Below are 24312 nucleotides of genomic sequence, written 5' to 3'. Positions count from 1 at the left end.
AGGATTCTTGGTTGTTGTTTCTTCCCTCTTCAATACTTTAAATATTTCATGCCACTCCCTTTTAGCCTGTAAAGTTTCTGCTGAGAAATCTGCTGATAGTCTCATGGAGTTTCCCTAATAGGTAACCATCTGCTTATCTCTTGCTGATTTCAAATTTCTCTGTTTTTAATCTTTACCATTTTAATTACTATTTGTCTTGGTATTGTCTTGCAAGAATTCATGGATGACACTTCCAGGACTTGGGTGTCTATTTCATTCCCCAGATTTGGGATGTTTTCCATGATGATTTATTCAAGGGAGACTTCCTACTCCTGTGCCTCTCTCTTCTCATTCTGGGACCCCTATTATGCAAATATTGTTTCATTTGTAGTTGTCACACAGTTCTGTTAGCATCTTCTCATTTTTAGAAATAACTTTTCTCTCTGTTCCTCAGCTTGTTCTTTTTTCCTGTTCTTTATTTTCTATTTAATTGATTCTTTCCTCTACTTCCAGCAGTATACTACCCATTCTCTTTATTATAATTTTCACTTCAGTTATTTTATTCGTCAGCTCTGAGTAGGTCTTTCTCAAATTTTCTATCTCTCTATTGAAGTTCTCACTAAGGCCATCAAGTCATTACCCCAGGTCTGTGAGCTTCTTTATGACTGTTACTTTGAAAACTTTGTCAAGAAAATTGCTAATCTCCATTTCTTTTTGATGTCTTTTCTTTTTTTTGCAACATATTTCTCTGTTTCCTAATTTTTTACTGTGTTTCTGTGTTTCTTCCTTTGTATTAGATAGGTCATCTATGCCTCCTGGTCTAAAAAGTAATGGCTTTATGATGTAGGCTTCCTATGGTTCCCAGAAGCTCAAGTCTCTTTGTTTACTGGTGCCTGGTTCTCCATTTTGGTGAAGCCTCTGAGGCTGTTGTTTGGGTGTGATCAGGGCCAACTTTCTGCCTGTCTGCCACCAGTGGCTGATATCTGTCAACAGAGGCTGAAAGATAACATTTGCATACCCTTTTTGTGCCATGAGACCCTTCTCCTGAGAGTCAGTGTGAGTGGGGCTGCCCTCTGCCTGCTGGTCACCAATGTGAGTCACTGCTGGACCTGGCACACGGGCCATTGTGCTGAGCCACCAGTGAGTGAGCTGGAGAGTTTAGAACTGGATACTGTAAGCTCCTTATAAGTTGGTCCAAGGGAGGGATGTGAAAGCTGGGAAAGCCTCCCTCCATATGTCAAGCAATAAAGTCCTCCTCTACCTTCCAGGTGGCAAAATTGGACTACTACTGGACTGAGAAGACCAGGTGGGGTGGATGAATTTTGGAGCACACCATGGGCCCAAGCTGTCAGAGAGGGAGATGGAGAATTTGTAGAGGGTTCCCTTGACTGCCTGACTAGTTGGACTGAGGGAGGGCTGGGGAAGTATAGTTCACCATTCCTTTATCCTATGGAAAGACCTCACTGCAGTCTCCATCCATCTGGCACACTTCCAGCTATTGGTAAATCTTTCAAACTGCCACCTCTGTGTTGGAACTCAGCAGGACCAACAGACTGCCCATCCTCCACAAGGGACAGGATTCTTACCCTCCAAGAGTGCTCCAGCTCATCCTGGTGTCCATCCCTGTTAATCACCAAAGCCAATGTAATGTGGATTTATATTCTCCAGGAACAGATCTCCAGAGCCGGGTGTGCTGGATTCATGAGTCATCCCCTCCATGCTGTGCTCCTCTCCTTTTTATTTGTGGGCTGGAATGGAAAAAGTGTTGGATCCCAATCAATCACATCTGTGCCATTTTACCCTTCTCAATGTGGTCTTGTCTTCTTCAATATGTGTAGATGGTCTCTTCTTTAGCCTTCAGGTCATTTTCAGGGTTAGTTGTACTTGCTTCCTAGGTATGGGAGGAGGTTTCTCACTTGCCTTCCTACTCTGCCATCTTTTTCACTCAATCTCTGGGATGGTCTTTTTGTTCAAGCATATTCTTGTGTCTCTTCATTTCATTTGTATCTGTGTTTGATTCAGTATGTTAGGTGATAGGGCTACCTCTCCCAGACTTTAAGACATGGACTTATTTAGGAACATTTCCTTGGTAGACTGTGTGTATCTGGCAGTTTGGGGTGACTGGCTGGAGGCTGGGTGGGCGTGAATTGGGGTGTCCCAGTGGCAAGGCTCTCAGTGCATGGGATGTAGTTCTCCTATGTGGTGGTCAGCTGGGGCAATTCTGGCAGGGCAACTAGTATTGATGGAGCATAGTGCAGGGAGCCTTCATGTGGACAACAGACTTAGGCTTCTCTTGTGAGGCAACTAGGGACAGAGAGGCATGGTCTGGATATCTCCCAGGTGGACATGATGTGGTGCCACACTAATGAAGTGGCTGGGGATAGATGGACCTAGTATGGGATTCTCCTGGTTTGACCCCAGGCTGGGGCCATGTAAAGGCAGATTCCAGGAATGGAAGAGTCAGGAACAGGGTGAATCTACATGAGCATCACACCAGTACCATCTTGATGGGACTGCTGGATCTCTGACTGGCATGTTTTGGTGTGGAGGGTGGTTACAAGCCTTCCTACATCATGTCTAGAGAAGGTGTGTTCAACTTGACTCTGCTCCTGTAAAACTATCAATGTTCACAAGAAACATAAACAATGTCACTCACCTTTGTCCCATCTGCACTAGCAATGTGCAGGGCTTACCTTGTCGCTGTTTGCACTAACAATGTGTGTGGGGAACAAATAATGTAGCTCACCCTACTCGCAACTGCACTAGCAGTGTGCAGGGGTATAGAATATAAACAGTGGCACACCATGCTTCCAGATACTGGGGGAAAATAAACAAAATAAACAAAGGCATTCACTTTGCTGTCATTAACACTAGCAGTGTCTGTGGATAATGTAAACAATAGTGCTCACCCTGCTCTCATTTGTTCTAGCAGTGTCTGGTCTGGGTGGGGAAAACACAATCAATGGCACTCACCAGAACCTCGATTTCTGGAGAGAGTTCCAGCAGTTCCCTTTGCATTTATCCAGTGCTTGAGTTTCAAAAATCAGCTTCCTTCAATTATAGTTGCAATGGGCTATAAAACCTTCAAACTGCTGGCTTTTTTCTGTGCCCCAGGGCAAGAAAGTCTCTGCTAGCTCAGTAATTTCCCTTCCTTCTAGAGGACTCTGGTGGGTGTGGGGCTCCCTTCATTTTCATGCCTGTAACTCCTTCTGTTTTTTTTTCTGTGTGTGCATGTGTGGCCTTTTTATCCCTTGTGCATCAGGTGTTCACTCAGGCCTCCATTCTTGGGATGAATTGTTCTGTGTGTAGGTGTAGATTCAGTGTATATGTGCACTCAGGCTCTTTCTATGCTGCCATCTTGGACTCACATCACAATTATATCTAAATTTAAATCAAGGTGCCCATGGTGTAATCTCAGAATGTGTTAGTATGTTGACTGCTGTACCTAAATCAATTGTAGTATACTTCGTGGAAAGATATTATGTGTGGACAGAAGAGATCTATGTTTTCAACGAATGTAGAGTATAATGAACCAGAAGAAGGATAATTCTTCGGTGTCTTCAAGGAGAAAGTCATACCAGATGAGCCAGGTATTCAATTCCTTTTACTAGTACCCCTGATTCTGGTCTTCTTTAAAAGTAGTGAATAATCAAATATATAAACCTATATAGCTGAGTTTGAATGTTTGAATTTCTCATCATTAGAATATTATTTTACCCCAGATGTGGCAATTTCCTTTCACTGATTGTTTGCTTATGTCTGTTAGCTTCAGTGAGATTTCTTTATAATCATGGATTCTAGACAAGTTTCTTTATGGACAAACTATAGTCCAGTACAACTTTATTTTCAACTTGAACTCATGAATTTAATTTAGAAGGTCATGACAGTGGGATTTTTATGGAAGAGAATAAAATAGAAAATGACACTAAAGTGCATCTCATAAAGTAGTTGGAAACTCTTCTATCAGGAAACTTCTGTTTAAATTTAGATATATTCATATATTAACAACTGGAATGTAATGTAAAATATATTTATTATTCTGAGTCACGGTAAAAAAGTTTTAAGAGCCACAAATATAGTTGAATCTCCTCTCTTTTAATAATAAAGAATCTAAGGTTTAGAGGGAGGTAGTTTCCAACTAAGGTCAAATACTGATCAGTAACAAAGAAATAAGGATTTAGATCTATTGACTCACTGCCTCCAGGATTTTTTTTAAACCAGCAAGTAAGAAAGTGCCCTGAATGAAGAATTTTATAACCTAACCTTGGAGATGAAAAAGTATCATTTCTTTTCTTTATTGTTGAGTTTTTAAAATTTTTTTTTAAATTTTTTTGAAGAACATTATGTTTACTAGGCTCTCCCGTACCCCAAGTTCCCCACACAAACCCCATTACAGTCACTATCCATCAGCATAGTAAGATGTTGTAGAATCACTACTTGTCTTCTCTGCGTTGCAAAGCCCTCCCCTTTCCCCCACCCCCCACATTATACATGCTAATCATAATACCCCCTTTCTTCTTCCCAACCCTTATCGCTCCCTACCCTCCCATTCTCCCCAGTCTCTTTTGCTTTGGTAACTGTTAGTCCATTCTTGGGTTCTGTGATTCTGCTGCTGTTTTGTTCCTTCAGTTTTTCTTTTGTTCTTATACTCTACAGATGAGTGAAATCATTTGGTACTTGTCTTTCTCCACCTGGCTTATTTCACTGAGCATAATACCCTGTAGCTCCATCCATGTTCTTGCAAATGGTAGGATCTGTTTTCTTCTTATGGCTGAATAATATTCCATTGTGTATATGTACCACTTCTTCTTTATCCATTCATCTACTGATGGACACTTAGGTTGTTTCCATTTCTTGGCTTTTGTAAATAGTGCTGCAATAAACATAGGGGTGCATTTGTCTTTTTCAAACTGGAGTGCTGCATCCCTAGGGTAAATTCCTAGAAGTGGAATTCCTGGGTCAAATGGTAAGTCTATTTTGAGCATTCTGAGGAACCTCCATATTGCTTTCCACAATGGTTTAACTAATTTACATTCCCACCAGCAGTGTAGGAGGGTTCCCCTTTCTCCTCAAACTCGCCAACATTTGTTGTTGTTTATCTTTTGGATGGTAGCCATCCTTACTGGTGTGAGGTGATATCTCACTGTGGTTTTAATTTGCATTTCTCTGATAACTAGTGATGTGGGGCATCTTTTCATGTGTCTGCTGGACACCTGAATTTCTTCTTTGGATAAATGTCTCTTCAGCACCTCTGCCCATTTTTAAATTGGATTATTTGCTTTTTGTTTGCTGAGGAGCGTGAGCTCTATATATTTTGGATGTCAAGCCTTTATCGGATCTGTCATTTACGAAAATATTCTCCCAACTGTAGGGTAACTTTTTGTTCTATTGATGGTGTCCTTTGCTGTACAGAAGTTTTTCAGCTTGATATAGTCCCAGTTGTTCATTTTTGCTTTTGTTTTCCTTGCCCAGGGAGATATGTACATGAAGAAGGCACTAATGCTCACATCCAAGAGATTTTTGCCTATGTTTTTTTCTAAGAGTTTTATGGTTTCATGACTTACATTCAGGTCTTTGATCCATTTTGAATTTACTTTTGTGTATGGAGTTAGACAGTGATCCAGTTTCATTCTCGTACATGTCGCTGTCCAGTTCTGCCAGCACCATCTTTGGAAGAGACTGTCATTTCCCCATTGTATGTCCATGGCTCCTTTATCGAATATTAATTGAAAATATATGTTTGGGTTAATGTCTGGAGTCTCTAATCTGTTCCACTTGTCTGTGGCTCTGTTCTTGTGCCAGTACCAAACTGTCTTGATTACTTTGGCTTTGTAGTAGAGCTTGAAGTTGGGGAGTGAGATCCCCGCCACTTTATTTTTCTTTCTCAGGATTGCTTTGGCTATTCGGGGTCTTTGGTGTTTCCATATGAATTTTTGAACTATTTGTTCCAGTTCATTGAAGAATGTTGTTTGAAATTTGATAGGGATTGCATCAAATCTGTATATTGCTTTGGGCAGGATGGCCATTTTGACAATATTAATTCTTCCTAGCCAAGAGTATGGGATAAGTTTCCATTTTTTAGTGTCCTCTTTAACTTCTCTTAAGAGTGTCTTATAGTTTACTGGGTATAGGTCTTTCAATTCTTTGGTTAGGCTTATTTCTAGGTATTTTGTTCTTTTTGATGCAATTGTGAATTGAATTGTTTTCCTGATTTCTCTTTCTATTGGCTCATTGTAAGTGTATAGGAAAGCCACAGATTTCTGTGTGTTAATTTTGTATCCTGCAACTTTGCTTTTTTTTTTTTTTTGTATTCCGATATCAGTTCTAGTAGTTTTGGAGTGGAGTCTTTAGGGTTTTTTATGTACAATATCATGTCATCTGCAAGTAGTGACAGTTGAATTTCTTCTTTACCAATCTGGATTCCTTGTATTTCTGTGTTTTGTCTAATTGCTTCAGCTAGGACCTCCAGTACTATGTTAAATAACAGTGGGGAGAGTGGGCATCCCTGTCTTGATCCCGATCTCAGTGGAAAAGCTTTCAGCTTCTCGCTGTTAAGTATGATGTTGGCTGTGGGTTTATCATGTATGGCCTTTATTGTGTTGAGGTACTCGCCTTCTATACCCATTTTGCTGAGAGTTTTTATCATGAATGGATGTTGAATTTTGTCAAATGCTTTTTCAGCATCTATGGAGATGACCATGTGGTTTTCGACTCTCTTTTTGTTGATGTGGTGGAAGATGTTGATGGATTTTCGAATGTTGTAGCATCCTTGCATCCCTGCGATGAATCCCACTTGGTCGTCGTGTATGATCCTTTTGATATATATTTGAATTCGGTGTGCTAAAATTTTATTGAGTATTTTTGCCTCTACTTTCATCAGGGATATTGGTCTGTAATTTTCTTTTTTGGTGGGGTCTTTGCCTGGTTTTGTTATTAGGTTGATGTTGGCTTCATAGAATGAGTTTGAGAGTATTCCCTCCTCTCTCTTTTTTGGATAACTTTAAGGAGAATGAGTATTATATCTTCTCTGTATGTCTGATAATATTTGGAGGTAAGTCCATCTGGCCCAGGGGTTTGCTTCTTGGGTAGTTTTTCGAATACCACTTCAATTCCTTTACTGGTGATTGGTTTGTTTAGCTTTTGTGTTTCTTCCTTGGTCAATCTTGGATGGTTGTATTTTTCTAGGAAGTTGTCCATTTCTTCTAGGTTTTCCAGCTCCTTAGCATATAGGTTTTCATAGCAGTTTCTAATATTTCTTTGTATTTCTGTTTTGTCCGTCATGATGTTTCCTTTCTCATTTCTGATTCTGTTGATGTGTGTTGACACTCTTTTTCTATTAATAAGTCTGGCTAGAGGCTTATCTATTTTATTTATTTTCTCAAAGAACCAGCTCTTGGTTTTATTGATTTTTTCTATTGTTTTATTTATCTCAATTTTGTTTATTTCTTCTCTGATATTTATTATGTCCCTCCTTCTGCTCTCTCTAGGCCTCATTTGTTCTTCTTTTTCCAATTTTGATAATTGTGACGTTAGACTATTCATTTGGGTTTGTTCTTCCTTCTTTAAATATGCCTGGATTGCTATATACTTTCCTCTTAAGACTGCTTTCGCTGCGTCCCACAGAAGTTGGGGTTTTGTGTTGTCGTTGTCATTTATTTCCATATTTTGCTGGATCTCCATTTTAATTTGGTCCTTGATCCATTGACTATTTAGAATCATGTTGTTAAGCCTCCATGTGTTTGTGAGCCTTTTTGCTTTCTTTGTACAATTTATTTCTAGTTTTACACCATTGTGGTCTGCAAAGTTCGTTGGTAGGATTTTAATCTTTTTGAATTTACTGAGGCTCTTTTTGTGGCCTAATATGTGGTCTATTCTGGAGAATGTTCCATGTGCACTTGAGAAGAATGTGTATACTGTTGCTTTTGGGTGTAGACTTCTATAGATGTCTATTAGGTCTATCTGTTCTAGCGTGTTGTTCAGTGCCTCTGTGTCCTTAATTATTTTCTGTCTGGTGGATCTGTCCTTTGGAGTGAATGGTACATTGAAGTCTCCTAAAATGAATGCATTGCAGTTTTTTTCCTCCTTTAGTTCTGTTAGTATTTGTTTCACATATGCTGGTGCTCCTGTGTTGGGTGCATATATATTTATAATGATTATAACGTCTTGTTGGACTGAGCCCTTTATCATTATGTAATGTCCTTCTTTATCTCTTGTTACTTTCTTTATTTTGAAGTCTATTTTGTCTGATACTAGTATTGCAACACCTGCTTTTTTCTTTCTGTTGTTTGCATGAAATTTCTTTCTTCAACACTTTACTTTTAATCTGTGCATATCTTTGGGTTTGAGGTGAGTCTCTTGTAAGCAGCATATAGATGGTTCTTGCTTTTTTATTCATTCAGTGACTCTATGTCTTTTGATTGGTGCATTCAGTCCATTTACATTTAGGGTGACTATTGAAAGGTATGTACTTATTGCCATTTCAGGCTTTAGATTTGTGGTTACCAAAGGTTCAAGGTCAGCTTGTTTACTACCTTACTGTCTGTCCTCACTTGCTTATTGAGCTGTTATGATCATAGTCTGATGATTATGTCTTTCCCTTCTTTTTTCTCCTCTTCTATTCTTCATATGTTGGGTGTTTTGTTCTGTGTCCTTTTTAGGCATGTTCCCATTTAGAGCACTCCCTCTAAGATACCCTGTAGAGGTAGTTTGTGGGAGGCAAATTCCCTCAACTTTTGCTTGTCTGGGAATTGTTTAATCCCTGCTTCATATTTAAATGATAATTGTGCTGGATACAGTATCCTTGTTTCAAGTCCCTTCTGTTTCATTGCATTAAATATATCATGCCATTCTCTTCTGGCCTGTAAGGTTTCTGTTGAGAAGTCTGATGATACCCTGGTGAGTTTTCCTTTCTAGTTGACCTGTTTACTCTCTCTGGCTGCCTTTAATACTCTGTCCCTGTCCTTGATCTTTGCCATTTTAATTATTATGTGTCTTGGTGTTGACCTCTTTGGATCCTGTCTCTCAGGAATTCTGTGTGCCTCCGTAGTCTGAGCAACTATTTCCTACCCCAGTTTAGGGAAGTTCTCCACAATTATTTCCTTAAAGACACTTTCTATCCCTTTTTCTCTATCTTCTTCTTCTGGTACCCCTATAATGCAGATATTGTTCCTTTAGGATTGGTCACACAGTTCTCTTAATATTGTTTCATTCCTGGAGATCCTTTAATCTCTCTCTGCATCAGCTTCTATGCATTCCTGTTCTCTGGTTTCTGTTCCATCAATGGCCTCTTGCATCTTATCCATTCTGCTTATAAATCCTCCCAGAGTCTGTTTCACTTCTGTAATCTCCCTCCGGACATCTGTAAATCCTTCTGGACATCTGTAATGTCCCTCCGGATGTCTGTAATCTCCCTCTGGACTTCATCCCTTAGCTTTGCATGTTTCTCTGCAGCTCTGTCAGCATATTTATGATTTTTATTTTGAATTCTTTTTCAGGGAGACTGGTTAGGTCTGCCTCTGCAGATCCTTTCTCAGGTGTAACTATCTTGGACTGGACCAGATTTTTTGCCTTTTCATGGTGATAGCAGTGGCTGTAGGCATGTTTCGGGTTTGTCAGCTGGAAAAAGATAGTCCTTTCCTGCTTGCTGGATGCCTTGCCTTTCTCCGCTGCCTGTGACAGCTACCTGCACTCCTGGAGCAGCCACTGTGTTAATCTCCTAAGCTGCTGTGGGCGGGGTGCCGTCAGTGCAGCACTGAGCCCTGTGGGGAGTTGCAGGCACACCAGGTGCCCTCCTTCCTGCTAGCGGCGACCCTGCCGGGCAGCTGTGTAGCAGCAGTGGCCGTTGGTTCTAGCCCGGGCAGCTGTGAATTGGGCTGGTATTCTCTTTGACTCCTGGGAGCAAGCCTCCTCCCTCTGGCTCCACTGCAGGTGTTCGCAGGGCTTTTCCGTGCAGGCTTCTACTGGGCTCTGGCTTCACTGCCACCGGTGCGTGCAAGCCTTGCCTGGGCTGTTCGGTCGCAGAGCTGCGGGCTAGCACAAGCCTCTTTTGTGGCGCACGGATCTGCTCTCAGTTCCTTCCAGCGCATCTGCCCCCGCTGCACGCTCCCACTCTCCTGCTACTGAGCCCATGTGTCGGGGTCCGCGCCAGTTGGAGGAACAACTGGAAGGCTGCCTAGTCCTGTGAGGGGCTTCAGAGCTTCACTGCCTCCATTTAGGGCACTTAAGTTTCTCCAGTATTCCCAGCTGCCGGGACAACTTCATCCAGCTATGGCATCCCTGTCTCTGTAAGACTTGCAGAAAGCACTCACTTTTCTTTTGTCTCAGGGGCGCCGGTTGCAGGGACCTGCCCACAGGTTTTGCTTTTCCATTTCTCTAATATCCAGCACCCCGTGCACCTTTTGTCTGCGTTCCAGGTGCAGATTTCTAGAACTGGTTGTTTAGCAGTCAAATGCTTTCACTCCCTCCCTGTTCCGACTCCTTTCTTCCAGCCAGGTTTTGGGGTTGGGGAGCATTTGGGTCCCACCTGGCTCCAGGTTGTATCTTACCCCCTTCGTGTTATGCTGAGTTCTCACAGATGTAGATGTATCCTGGCTGTTGTACTGCATCCACTGGTGTCTCTTTTAGGAATATTTGTATTTATTGTATTTTCAGAAATAAATATATTTTGGGGAGATTTCCTCTGAACTACTCACACCCCCATCTTCCCGTGATGTATTAATTTTTTATCCTGCAACTTTGCTGAATTCAAATTTTCGTTTTAGTATTTTTTGAGTGGAGTCTATAGGGTTTTTATGTACAATATCATGTCATCTGCAAATAATGACAGTTTGACTTCTTCTTTACCAATCTGGATTCCTTGTATTTCTTTGTTTTGTCTGATTGCTGTGGCTAGGACCTCCAGTACTATGTTGAATAGCAGTGGGGAGAGTGGGCATCCCTGTCTTGTTCCCAATCGCAGAGGAAACGCTTCCAGCTTCTTGCTGTTTAGTATGATGTTGGCTGTGAGTTTATCATATATGGCCTTTATTATGTTGAGGTACTTGCCCTCTATACCCATTTTGTTGAGAGTTTTTATCATGAATGGATGTTGAATTTTTTAGAATGCTTTTTCAGCATCTATGGAGACGATCATGTTGTTTTTGTCCTTCATTTTGTTGTGGTGGAGGATGATGTTGATGGATTTTCGCATGTTGTACCATCCTTGCATCCCTGAGATGAATCCCACTTTTTCATAGTGTATGATCCTCTTGATGTATTTTTGAATTTGGTTTGCTAATATTTTGTTGAGTGTTTTTGCATCTTTGTTCATCATGGATATTGTTCTGTAATTTTCTTTTCTTGTGTGGTCTTTGCCTGCTTTTTTTTATTGGAGTGTTGCTGGCTTCATAGAATGAGTTTGTAAGTATTCCCTCCTTTTCTATTTTTTGGAAAACTTTAAGGAGAATGGGTATTATGTCTTCTCTGTATGTTTGATAAGATTCCGAGGTAAATCCATCTGGGCCGGGGGTTTTGCTCTTGAGGAGTTTTTTGATTACCTATTCAATTTCTTTGCTGGCAATTGGTCTGCTTAGATTTTCTGTTTCTTCCTTGGTCAGTCTTGGAAGGTTGTATTTTTCTAGGCAGTTTTCCATTTCTTCTGGGTTTTCTACCTTGCTAGCATGTAGATTTTGATAGTATTCTCTAATGATTTTTTGTATTTCTGTGGGGTCCATCCTGATATTTCCTTTCTCATTTCTGATTCTCTTGTTGTGTGTAGATTCTCTTTTTCTCTTAATAAGTCTGGCTAGGGGTTGATCTATTTTGATTATTTCCTCGAAGAACCATCTCTTGGTTTTATTGCATTTTTCTATTGTTTTATTCTTCTAAATTTTATTTATTTCTTCTCTGATCTTTATTATGTCCCTCCTTCTGCTGACTTTGGGCCTCCTTTGTTCTTCTTTTTCCAATTTCAATAATTTTGTCTTCAGAATATTCATTGGGATTGTTCTTCCTTCTTTAAAAGACCTGGATTGTTATATACTTTCCTCTAAGAACTGATTTCACTGCATCCCACAGAATGTGGGGCTTTGTGCTGTTGTCATTTGTTTTCATATATTGCTTGATCTCTACTTTAATTTGGTCATTGATCAATTGATTATCTAGGAGCATGTTTTTAAGCCTTCATGTGTTTGTTTGCCTTTTTGTTTTCTTTGTTCAATTTATTTCTAGTTTTATACCTTTGTTACCTGAGAAGTTGTTTTTGTAGAATTTCAGTCTTTTCTGAATTTACTAAGGCTCTTTCTGTGGCCTAGTGTGTGGTCTATTCTGGAAAATGTTCCATGTGCACTTGAGATGAATGTGCATCTTACTGCTTTTGGTTGTACAGTTCTATAGATGTATATTAGGTCCATCTGTTCTAGTGTGTTGTTCAGTGCCTCTGTGTCCTTATTTATTTTCTGTCTGGTGGATCTGTGCTTTGGAGTGAGTAGTGTTTGAAGTCTCCCAAAATGTATGCATTGCATTCTATTTCCTCCTTTAAGTCTGTTAGTATGTGTTTCACATATGTTGGTGCTCCTGTATTGGGTGCACATATATTTATAATGGTTATATCCTCTTGTTGGACTGACCCCTTTAACATTATGTAGTGTCCATCTTTATCTTTTGTTACTGTCTTCATTTTGAAGTGTATTTTTTCTTATACTAGTACTGTAACACCTGCTTTTTCTCCCTATTGTTTGCATGAAATATCTTTTTCCTTCCCTTGACTTTTAGTTTGTGTATGTCTTTGGGTTTGAGGTTGGTCTCTTGTAAGCAGCATATAGATGGGTCTTGCTTTTTTATCCATTGTATTACTCTGTGTCTTTTGATTGGTGCATTCAGTCCATTTACATTTAGTGTGATTATTGAAAGATATGTACTTATTGTCATTGCAGACTTAAATTCGTGGTTACCAAAGGTTCAAAGTTAGCTTCTTTACTATCTAACAGTCTTACTTAACTCGATTATTAAGTTATTATAAACATAGTCTGATGATTGTTTATTTCTCTCCCTTCTTATTCCTCTTCCCCAATTCTTTATATGTTGTGTGTTTTATTTTGTGCTCTTTTGTGTTTCCTTTGACTCTATGGTGGCTAGTTGATATTTTTTGCCTTTAGTTAGTATTTGATTGTTCTGCTTTCTTTGTTGTGATTTTATTTTCTCTGGTGACATCTATTTTACCTTAGGAGTGCTTCCATCCAGAGCAGTCCCTCTAAAATACCCTGTAGAGGTGGTTTGTGGGTGGCAAATTCCCTCAACTTTTGTTTGTCTTGGAATTGTTTAATCCCTGCTTCATATTTAAATGATAATCATGCTGGATACAGTATTCTTGGTTCTAGGCCCTTCTGTTTCATTGCATTAAGTATATCATTCCATTCTCTTCTGGCCTGTACGATTTCTGTTGAGAAGTCTGATGATAGCTTGATAGGTTTTCCTTAGTGTGTCCTTTTTTCTCTCTCTGGTTGCCTTTAGTACTCTGTCCTTGTCCTTGATATTTGCCATTTTAATTATTATGTGTCTTGGTGTTGTCCTCCTTGGGTCCCTTCTGTTGGTAGTTCTGTGGGCTTCCATGGTCTGAGAGACTATTTCCTCCCCCAGTTTGGGGAAGTTTTCAGCAGTTATTTCTTCAAAGACACTTTCTATCCCTTTTTCTCTCTCTTCTTCTCTTGGTATCCCTGTAATGCGAATATTGTTCCATTTGGATTGGTCACACAGTTCTCTTAATATTCTTTCATTCCTGGAGATCCTTTTTCTCTCTCTGACTCAGCTTCTCTCTCTTCCTGTTCTATGATTTCTATTCCATTAATGGCCTGCCTCCTGTACCTCACCCAATCTACTCTTAAGTCCTTCCAGAGATTGTTTTACTTCTGTGTTCTCCCTCCTAACTTGATCCTTTAGCTCTTGTATATTTCTCTGCAGGTCTATTAGCATGGTTATGACCTTTATTTTGAATTATTTTTCAGGAAGATTGGTTAAATATATCTCCCCAGGCTCCCTCTCAGGGGTTGTCTGGGTAATTCTGGACTGGATCAAATTCTTCTGCCTTTTCATTGTGATAGAGGTATTCGTAGGCAGTTGACACATATGTCAGCTGGGAGAACAATGTCCCTTCCTGTGCCTTGCCCTCCTCCGCTGCCTGTGCTGGTTACCCACACACGGTGAGCAGGTTCTGGTTTTATTTCCTGAGCCGCTGTGGGTGGGCTGGCCATCGGGGCAGCCCAGTTTCCCACGGGGAGAGGCAGATGCACTGGGTGTGCTCTCCTGCGAGAATGGAAACCCTTCACACCCAGTTCAAGCTTCCTCTGTCTGTGCTGGGCTGCTGCATGCTGGCGGGGCCTCTGATTCTGGCCCAGGAAGCTGCAGAGGAGTCTCTGGGTGGCCCCTGTGGGTGCGGCTGCTCCCATGCTGCTCCCCTCCTATACCAGGGCCATACTGGAGGGGTAGTGGACGGGAGGCTGTTTATCACTGTGAGGAGCTTCAGAGATGCATTGCCACCCAGGGTCTTGGGTGCCTGAAATTCCCTGTGGTTCCCAGCTGCTGGGCTGAATGTACCGGGACTATTTCATCCAGCTGTGAGGTCCCTATCCCTTTATGACTTTCCAAAAGCACTCTCTTTTCTTTTGTCCCAGGGGCACTGGCTGCAGGGTCCCACTCACAGGTTTTACTGTTCTGTTTCCCTAATATCCAGTGCACCATGCAATGTGTGTCTGTGCTCCTGGTGCAGATGACTAGGGCAGGGTATTTAGCAATCCTGTGTTCCCACTCCCTTCCCACTCTGACTCCTCTCCTCCCTCTGGTGGGCTAGGGTGTGTGGAGCGCTTGGGTCCCACCAGGCCTTGGCTTGTATCTTACCCCCTTCATGAGGTGCTGAGTTCTCACAGATGTAGATGTAGCCTGACCATTGTACTATATCTTCTGGCATCTCTTTTAGGAATAGTTGTATCTGTTGTATTTTCAAAAATATATATGGTTTTGGGAGGAGATTTCTGCTGCCCTACTCCTGCCACCATCTTGGCTCCTCCCCCCTGTAGACTTTTTTAATACTGTGAGAATCAGCCATCCCACAGTCCCCACTGCCTCACAGGCTCTCTGTGTCTCAAAAGACCTACTTACTATACCAAGGGCCACCCCTACTGCCTCAGGTATCTCCTCCACTTGCCTCTGAGGGGCCCAGTACTCTAGGAGGCAAGCCACCTCAGACCACATACCCATTGGGGGACTATCCACTGTCTCCCCATTCACAGGGTCAGCTTGCTGAAGCACCCCTCCCATAAAGGCAGCCTGTCTTTTTCCTTGGTCAACAGTGAATCCTGCTGACTATGCCAATTGTCTTGCCAATGGGTTTCAGCCCCGAGCAAGTTCGCTATGGATTCAGTGTGACCAAAGAAATTGACAGCAAAACGTTCTTTGGGGTGAAAGAGTTTATTAACCGGCTTGTTCTCCAGAGGTAGGTAGAGCACTCACGTCTCTGCCTCTGCCCAGAGCACTGGGCCGAGCTCTCTATATAGTGCAATAATAGCTTATTGCCTAAAGGTGTGGAAGCGGTAGCCTACAAACAGACCAGTTACATCATTGGGTGGTTTAAGTTCAGTGAGGATCCTGTCCATAGGAACCCCAACTTCCCCACAATGTACCATGGGTGAAGCTCCAATCATCAAGTATAGTCAGCACAGTCTTGTGAAGCTATTGAAGTGCATTTTCAGAATTGTCAGCCTCCTTTTGTGATCCTTTCACCTAGTATTCCTCCACTCCCTTTCTCCATCAAGTTCCCAGACATGGGGATATACATATAACCTCAGGTTCTATGGGTAAGTGCTATATGAAATTTCCATGTTGTGGGGATGGGAGGATGTTTCTAAAAGTTCAGATATGCTTCCAATAGTGAGGGAGAGACTTGGTAGTCTTTCTACTAGAACTACCCCTTCCATGACATCACTTATATAAATAAGATTACTATTTCTTTGGCTCTTCCAATGTTCTAGGCACTGTGTTAAGTGCTTTACATATAATGTCCCATTGGTCATCTAACATCTTAACCAGGAAGGCACACTGTAATCCTTATTTCATAGATGAGAAAACAGGATTAAAGAGATTCAAATACCATGATCAAGGTCGCAGAGTTAGAACATGGTAGAAATGGTATCAGACCACAGGTGAAACATTACATTAGGCAATCTCCTTCAGAAGATAGTAACTACCTGTCTCACCTAATCATAAAACTAATCTTGTAAGAAAGTGGTCTCAATAGGCTGATTATATCTAAAGAAAAGGCTTGTGTCACCTCAGGACTTTCTAAGACAGCAGGATTGTCAGCTAACCACTTGCAGAGGATAAGGACTGATGTATGCTGGATGAATTGTAAAGATGTTGTTTCACACAAGCTAATACTATGTGTGCCTGCATGGGAACAAAGCAGATTTATCTGGCAGAATTCACTTATTCAACAAATATTCACTGAGTGTCTGCTATGTATTAGTACACAGTTTTAGGTATTTGAGAAACAGGAGGGAAAAAACAGGTAAAATCTCTTTCCTTATGGATTATTTATTCTAGTGAACATAGACAAACAAAAGCCAAATGAATTAAATGACACAGGTGTCAGCAAGTTATGTGTTACAAAAAATAAGGCACAAAAGTGGGGATGGAAATATGAGTGGAGGTGTGTAATTATAAACAAAAGGTCAGCAAAGTCTTTACTGAGAAAATGACATTTAGCCAAATGACAGCAAGTGTTTGATATGGTGAGAATATCGTGAATTATAAATGGTAATTATTATTATTGTTTTTATTGCTTTTACATACCACAGCAATTTACATTTTTAAAACTTTATCTTTTTCAAAATGTTTTAACATTTTTTATCCCATTAGATTATCACAAAATCCATATGATGTGGGAGGGGCAAGCAATAGCCCTCTTTGAACAAGAGAGAAACTGAAGTCTGAGGTTAAATGATACAGTTATTTCACACAGTGAGCAAATTATTGAGCCAGAGAAAGGATCCAAGACTCTAATTCAAAGTTTGGCATACTTACTACTGTACATACTATGCTTTTTAGGTCTTACCATTTCCCAATGGAGGGTTCCAAATTCAAAAATGATGCCTGATTGCTGAAGTAAATTCATTTCCACACACACATGGAAGCTCTGAGGGACAAAACAGCCCAGTCGTGAATTCCTTCTGAAAAAATGAAATTGGAAATCTTATTTCAAGATCTGTAAATAAACAGAGAGGTCATATGGGCCAACACCTTAGTTTTACAGATGAGGAAACTGTAGCCCATAAAGGAGGAGTGACTTGCCCAGACACAAAGAGATAGCAGCACAGTTGAGGTCAGAACTCAGGTCATCTGAGCCCCCAGATAGCACTTCTCAAATGTCACAAAGAATACCTTAATTATCTCTCCTCAATTCAGCATTCAGGGGCACTATTTCTGCTGGTGGCCAATAGATGCTGTTTCAAAAATACCAACCCCTCATGATAAAAGTTAGCTCAATGGGTGATACTGAGGACTGGGAGGACCTTCTTGGCACCAATATATTTTTCAGATTTTGAATATAAAATTTTGACAGAGACCACCCTATTCAAAATATTGCTGCATCTGACTTGATATTTCCCTAAATATACATTGGTTGAGTGCTAAACTAAGTATTCCTCATGAAAGCTTTTAACAAATCTTTATAAACTGCTTATTGTGTGCCTAGAACAGTGCTGAGCAATCTTGGATATATAGAAGAAATATCAATAATTTTAGATCTGTTTTTGTCTATATATGTAACTTTGGTCAAATCTTATCCCTCTCTGAGCTATTAACCTCTACAGCACCCATCCAGTTGCAATACTTCATGAGTCTATAAATCTCAAACCATACATACCCTAAACTAAACTCTTGATCATCCCCCACCTCCAAATCTGCTCTATTCATGGTCTTCTCTATCTTAACTGATGGCATTTCCATTTCCCAGTTGCTCAGAACGAAGATGTTGGAGTCATTTTTTATTGTTTTCATTCTTAGATACCACACTTTGTCAGGAAGTCATGTTGGCTCTATATCCAGAATATGTACATAGTCCAGTGTTTTTCACCCATTCCATTACTACCTGTATAGTCTAAGCAATAAATTATGTCAGGCCTAGATTACTACAATATTCTGTTTTTCCTGTGTCCTATGGTGCTTTCCTTCTGTCTCTTCTTATTGCAACAAGAGAGACTTTTAAAAACAGAAATAAAATTACTTTCAATTTCAGAGTAAAAGCCAAAATCCTGATAATGATCTCCAAAGCCCTGGATCTAGTTCCTGTTATCTCTCTGACCTCATCTATTACTCTCCCTCTTGCTAAATCTATTCTAGCCAAAGAGACATCGTTGTTCCTTGAACACACCAAGCTAATTGGAGTCTCAAGTTCTTTGCATGAGCTGTTTCCTCTGAATAAAACATTTCTTCCAGAGTGTTGGCCCCAAATCAATATCAGCGTCACTCGGAAAATTGTTAGAAATGCAAATTCTCTAGCAACATCAGAGAGTAACTGAATAAAAATTCTGAATGTGTGACTCAGCAATGTGTATTTTAACACAGCTCCCTAGCTGACTCTGCTGTAAGCTAAAGTTTGAGAACCACATTTAATTAAAAATATTAACCTTTTCAAACTGCACTAGTAAAAGGAATTGTTAGCTTTCCTGCTCCATTTATTAGCATAATAGCAGTATTAAAATAACATGTTAGAGTTTGTTTTAGCTGAGAGCTTAATTTTTTTAAGGACCTGAACATGTGACATCAGTCAGTACTCTGACATAATTGATTTGTACTGCAGTTTTTCCCCTCAGATATTATTACTTTTCTTACCCTCAGTAAGTGGTCCTTGTGCTTTCCATCTTTGTTTTTCCTCAGGTTGTTCTGGTCCCTTAATGTGATACACTCACGCCCACCTATTCAATTCCTACTCAACCCTCAAGGTCTGCTTCAAATCCTACCTCCTTCTGGAAATCTATCCTGAATAATGCAGTTCAGTTCTTCTGAACTCTTGTAGCATTTAACATCTGTACTACTGTTGTATCTAATAGTTCCAAGAGTCTAGAGAAAATGAAAGTTCCTATGGCCAGGATTCTCACCTGACCCTCATCTGCTGGCTCACTGCACACGTGTGGGCAATATGTTATTGTTGACTCTATATAAAGAGCTGTACCCAGTGTTTTGGGCTGCTGCCCTGTTTCAGAAGAGCAGAGGCTGGAGTGGTGGCTGTGCCTAGGGCAGAGATGAGACGGCTGTGGGGGTGGAGAGGCCCAGAGGCAGAGACCAGCTTGCTGCATGCAGACTTGTTCTGAGGTGGAAATAAATTTGGGTATAACCCTCACAACCCAAGAATTTTCTACTGTCATTTATTTGGTCACATTGAATCTATAGTGAACTTGTCCGGGGCTGAAATCCATTGGCAAGACATTGTTCTAGAAAATATTTAATACATGCAAGGTGTAGTGAGTACCTCTACAAACAGTATGTTTCGAGCATTCTGAAAAATATATGACAAAACATGAATCCTGCTCTCAAGTATTTCAAAGGAGAGAAAAATGGAAAGTACTCTTTTTCTTGACAGTGTGTTTCTGTCTCAGGCAAGTTCACTCGATTCTGTGAGACCAAAAAATATATAATGGAACATTCTTGGGGTGAATGTTCTTGGTTTATACCCTACTTTATTCCCACTGTGGCAGGTCAATCACTAGAATCCCATCCAATCAGAGCGAGTATGCATGCAGCAAGCCCGTCTCTGCCTCTGGGCCTCTCTACCCCCATAGCCATCCCAGTCTCTGACCTCAGTGCTGCCACCACTCCAGTCTCATCTCTGCTCTCCTGCAGCCTTGCAGCTGTGCCACCATGTCACCCAGAGCACTGGGTGAAGCTCTTTATATAGCATCAATAACAATGTATTGCCCACACATGTGTAGTGAGCAGGCCAACCAGGGCCAGGCGAGGATCCTGGCCATAGGAAACTTCACTTTATCCACAAACAGTGCCAGATATGTGATGATTAAAGTAATGTGAATCAAACTTCTGGATCTTAAGCCTTCTTGGAAGCCACTTTGTCTCAGCAGTAAAATACCAGTTTCAGAGAAAATGGAAGTCCTATGGCCAGGATTCTCACCTGACCCTGGTCTGCTTGCCCACTGCTCATGTGCAGTGCTCAGAGGCTTAGGCTTGCACACATGTAGGGAATAACTTATTATTGACTATATAAAGAGCTCCATCCATCACTATAGGGCTGCAAAAAGGTTACAAGGCAGGCAGAGAGACCTGGAGGCAGAGACCAGCTTGCTGTTTGCAGACTTGCCCTGAGATGGATGGGATTCTAGCTCTTGACTTGCTACCATGAGAGTAAACCTGGGTATAAGCCCTTTTACCCTAAGAACTTTCCATTGTTATTTTTTGGTCTCACTGAATCCAGAGTGAACTTGCCTGGGGCTAAAACCCTCAGACAAGACACCAGTGCTTTAAAAAGGGAATTCACAAACCATCAGCAATTTTTTTCTCTTGCTTTGGCCTAACCTACTGTACTATTTACTAAACAATTACAAATCCCTGAGTTGAGGACAAACTAAAGAAAACTGTTAAAGAAAATCCAAGTAGAGGTAAGCTGTATTTGGTGCCAAAGTGGAGAAAAGGAGGGGAAAATGAATGTTTGCCAAATGGAAGAGAACAGATTTTAATCTGACATAAGTATTGATGATGACCTTCAAATATTAGTATGTGGTAAGAAATACACCAAGTAATAAACTGTAGCTAACCATGGAAGATCTTTTGTTGATATAAGGCTATAGTGAGGTAGTGTTTGATAGAAGGGGGTGAGTTGAATCAGTGCCATCTTTTAGTGTAATACAAGGGCTAGGAGCAAATCTTCTCTACACCTCTCTTAGCATCAAGATTTGAATGCCCATGAAATCAGGTTGAAGTGAGAGTCAAAGGCAAGCAGGAAGAGTTAAAAATAGGTAGTGGAGGGGGAAATGTGACTCCACTAAAAAGGGGGCACTCTCATACTTTGTCCCTGAAAGTAGGGGATAGATGGTGTTATGCAATGACTCAAGCATAAAGATACCTCAGTTATTTGATATTTTTTACTGCAAGCCAAGAGTAACTCCCCCCTTTCCTCTCTGTTTGCCTCTTTTGCCATGCTGCCATCCCCAAAGGACCAACAGAGTTTGCCTTGGCATCCCCAATTTGTAAGGCTTTAGGACCAGGAACTGGAACTCAGTCGGGCCAGAACTCTGTAAACCTCTTCTTTCTGAAGCACACAGTGGCACTTTGAAACATTCTGCTTATATTCACAATTTTGTTTTAAGTGGAATAAGATAAAGTACACACCACAGAGGTTGTTCATCTATTTGCTAGTCTATCCAACCTTCTCCAAATATCCCTTTACTTATTAAGATCAAACAACCCTGCATTTTGCTGAGCATCAAAGGCTGCCCAAAATATTTTAGGACTAGTTCCTCTTGTTTTAGTAACCCAATAGAGCAACATGACTATAACAAGTTTCCTTGGAATTTCAATTTCTGTGCCATTTGCAGTCAGCAGTGCGTTGTACAGTACACACTGATATATATAATTGGAAAGCAAATTAAGAGCACTTTGAGTTCTTGCAGTTCTTGATTCCCCATATGGCTCCCTTTCTCCATCCCCAAAACTAATGAACATCTTGAAGATCAATTTGCAGAGACATGTCAGCAAATTGTCCTTATGCAGTTATGGAATTTCCTCATACAGCACTGTTGATTGGTGTGTGTCTGTTCAAGAAGTACCTCATTTCAAACAAAATATATGTCAGGTGCACATGTTAGAATAAGGAATTTATCTGATTCATAATTTAAAATCCTCAATATTTGATTTGCTTCAACTTTTTGATTAGTACAAACAAGCCAAAAGAATGTTGAGTTGAGATGACTAAATGTGATACATCAACTTTTTTAAGCAAGGAAAATTACCATCAGTCTGACCAAAGAATTACCATGCAACTATTAAACAGTCTTCAAGAAAATTTCAAAAGAGAAGCAAACCAAAACCAAAATAACCTTATCAAAAATGCACCATGAAGAAAAGCTACCTTCATATAAACATGACCAATTGAAATGGGCTAACTCAATTCACTATGTGAAACAAAGTTTTAATTTTCATGGCACCTAGGAACTCCAAGATAGAAATAATTCCCTCTTATGAAGCTATTGCTATCCGATTAAATGTCTTGACAGGATAACCAGCTGTCTCTGCCTATTTGGACAAATTTGGCATTGGGTTACTTCTCAGTTTAGTTCAATAGGAGACCTCTTTTTTTAAGTGTAAACTTTTTACTGAAGTATAGTTGATATACAATGTTATATTGGTTTCAAATATACAACACTGTGATTCAACAGTTACACACAATGAAAGACCACTTTTGCTTTCAAGCAAACCCTTAGATTTTATTTTGTTTAAAGTGTTACTCACCATTTATAGAATAAACTTTCCACTTCATTTTAAATTCATATCATAGGAGAATAACAAAGACAGTGCAGTTATTGGTCACAGCTGTGTTAATGTATTACATGTAACTCTAAGAAATATGTCATCAAGTACACAGAACCAAGGTTTCTGGTTTTTCTCTTACAATCTGGTCACCAGATAAAGAAAAGATTTTATTTAAAATAGTCATGCAAATTAAAAAATCTATTTTAAAACAGGCCTTTCAAGTAATAAAAATTGACCCAAAATAATAAATTTGTGTTCCAGAGCTGCCAGCGTGTTATTAGATAATTTTAGCATAAATTATAAAACATGAGAAGACTTTTCTGGCTTTGCATTTTTTACATTTCAATGGAGTACAGAGGTTCATTGCTGTGATTATTTCATTATTGATTTTTTCCAGAATGAGATTTTTTTTTCTCCTGAGAGTATTAAAAGTTTTGTGAAGTTTAACACTCATAAAAAAAGGCATCATTGTACCTATCTGTTTTGAACAATAGTAATTACACTTGTAATATAAGGAGGTGTGGGAATGCATAAAAAGAGGAGATTTCACTAAGTCTCTATGGTAAAGTTGCAAAAAGATATTTACTTTTTATTTTAATATGTGGTTCAATGGTAATATCCTTTATAGAAAAGATCACTATATTTGAAAATAGAAATCACAAAATGTATATTGCTAGGTATAATAATGGCAAACTCACTGTATCATCCACTTCAGCTACTGGACAAATTTAGTACATAACAAAGAGATCTTGCAATTTCATCTAGAATACATTTATTTCTTTTGTTATCAGCAGGCAGCCTAGCTTGAAGTCAATCTTAAACTGAAATAAAAAGTGATAACCTAGTAACCTTAGATTTTTACAAGGAATTAATCTAAGAAGTTGTCTTGAGAAGTTATTCAAGTAAGGCTTGCTGAATCCACTTAGAGTACACTAAAAAGGAATGTAAAGGACAAATATGAGGGAAAATTAACAAATTCTATTTATTTATGAACTTACAGCACAGGAACCCATCTGCCTTTACTTTTGTTTCAGCAAAGGTGCTAGAAAAGTTAAATTTTATAGAGTAAAAAGAAGCATTTCTGAGACAGTATTTGAAGACAGAAAGATTGGCAAACTTTCTATTAAGATGAGATTTTCTTTTTAAATAGAAGGCTTTCTAATTGGTGTTCAGAAACATTGATATTCCTTGATTGGGTACAAGAAGGCAAACAAGTGGTTTGTGGAAATAAATTTTTCAAGTTTTCTTTAATTGGGCACTAGAGACAATAAAGTAGAGATCCACCACCTTCACCTGATATGGAAAAAGGTGAAAAAAGGAAAGAATAAAATAGGCTAGGTCATACCTCACCTTACACCTACCCTCACTCCCAGGAATTAAAAATACTATCTAGCTCAAGCAGTATAGAGTAATGATTAAGGATTTAAGCCGTACAGCCAGAATTACCTGCATTCAAATTATGGATCTGCTTTATTAAACAAACAATATTGGATAAGTTATTTAATTACCTGTGCCTTAGTGTCACTTCTTATAAAATGAAGTTAATATTTGCAACTCTCTTGGGGTTGTTGTGAGGATTACCATGAATTAATATATGTTAAGTACATAGAATCATGGCTGGCATGTAATAATTTATAGTAATTTAACCTTTAAGTAATAATATCCATTATGTTGATCAAATAGTAGCTAAAATTTTTGAACACTTACTTCATGCCTGCTCCTTCCCTGAGGGATCACCGCAGACTGGCTGGGTCCCTTGCCCACAGGTTTTCATTCCTTTCAAAGTAGCCCATTCTACACAATTCTCTCCTAGATTCTGGTAATACT

This window comes from Manis pentadactyla, chromosome X (genome assembly GCF_030020395.1).
Source record: "Manis pentadactyla isolate mManPen7 chromosome X, mManPen7.hap1, whole genome shotgun sequence".
NCBI classification, from domain to species: Eukaryota; Metazoa; Chordata; class Mammalia; order Pholidota; family Manidae; genus Manis; species Manis pentadactyla.
This window is presented reverse-complemented; position numbering follows the sequence as displayed.